Source organism: Echinops telfairi, unplaced genomic scaffold (assembly GCF_000313985.2).
Source record: "Echinops telfairi isolate 266 unplaced genomic scaffold, ASM31398v2 ScPeMD7_22;HRSCAF=79, whole genome shotgun sequence".
NCBI classification, from domain to species: Eukaryota; Metazoa; Chordata; class Mammalia; order Afrosoricida; family Tenrecidae; genus Echinops; species Echinops telfairi.
Genome location: NW_022103919.1, coordinates 2,357,073 through 2,358,514, shown reverse-complemented (window position 1 = coordinate 2,358,514; position 1,442 = coordinate 2,357,073). Strand labels below are relative to the sequence as shown.

The 1,442-nt window shown below is 44.1% G+C and overlaps 1 protein-coding gene across 1 annotated transcript in view; it reads right to left on the bottom strand.

Moving 5' to 3' along the window:
- Positions 1–1,442, bottom strand: part of GARNL3 (GTPase activating Rap/RanGAP domain like 3) — a 226,405-nt gene that overhangs the window by 12,128 nt on the left and 212,835 nt on the right. The window lies entirely within an intron of this gene.

Genomic DNA, 1,442 nt, shown 5'->3' with positions numbered 1-1,442 from the left:
TTTTTTTCCCCTCTCTCCCCCACTCTCCCACCCTTGTGAATCCTTGATCAATTATATATTGTTATTATTACTTCATATCTTACACTGTCCGTTGTCTCCCTTCACCCACATTTCTGTTATTCATCCCCTTTGTGGGGGCTATACTACATCCAGTTTTTGAGGGGTTCCCCTTTGTCCCCCTTCCCCCTCCCTGGCCACCCCCTACCCTCATGGTATCACTACTCCTACTCAAATCTACCAGCCACTTCATGGGAGAAAGAGGAGGCTGGCTGCTGTTGTAAAGATTTAATCTTAGAAGCCCTGTTTAATGAAACCAGGATTGATGAGCCTTATAGGAACAGCAAGTAGAATAAGGGGTTCATGGGGAGGGGGGACAGTGGTGGCAGAGTGTGTGTGTAAAAGGGAGACGAGTCAAGGAGACCATGTAGAAAAAGAATGTTTGGAAACTGTGGTAGCAAGTGTACAATTCTACTTGACATGATTGAACTATGGAATGATATGATATATGTATTAAATCCCAACTAAGTATAAAAACAAAAGAAAGTAAACATTTAGATCTGTTAAACAAAACAAAACACAAAAAGAAACCCTGTATAGAGTCACAATGCATTGTAATCAATTCAATGGCAGTGGGTTTGGTTTTTGATGAAGACTGTATGCTCAGTTTTCCAGTGAGAAAACAGAGGCTAGGAGTGTTAAAGTGACCTGTCCAAAGACCCTCATGTACTGAACAGGGACACAGGAACAGAGGAATTGAGGCAGGTCTGCTTGTTTCCAGAGCCTGTGCCTCATCCTGATGTGATACTATCTGTGAAAGATCAAGAGGGGACACTTCATGATCATGCTTGGGCAGCGGAAGCCCTCCTGTAGCAGGATCACACATTTTTGGAGCTCCCTCGGACACCCTCACCAACATTTGATGACAAAAACTTGAAGTCATATGATTGTATCATGCTGCCAAACCAGGACCAGAATGAGATTAAGGTCAGGTTAACCCAAGGACCCTCTTCCTGGCCTGCTCTTCTGAGTTATAAACACGGTCCATGTTTTTCAAATTCTCGTAGAGCCAGAGAGTCCATGTCGAAACAAGTGTCCTTTAGACTCCCGAAGCCCATCATGTTTTAGCCACGCAGTTTTATCATTCTGAAAAACAGCTTTATGGAGCTATAGTTTACCCGCCATAAAAGCACCCACTTTAGGGGTGCCATTGAAAGACTTTTAGCATCTTTACAGATGTGTATGGCATAATCAGAGTCTAACTCTAGAACATGGTCATCACCCCCAAAAGAAGCCTCCGCCTGCTTCTAACCCCAAACAGCCATTCATCTGGCTCTAGCTCTATAGATTGCTTTTGGGGGGTCATGTCATATAAATGGAATCCTACAACACGGCCCTTTGTGTCTGGCTTCTCCACTGAGCGGTGTTTCTGAGGTCTGGCCACA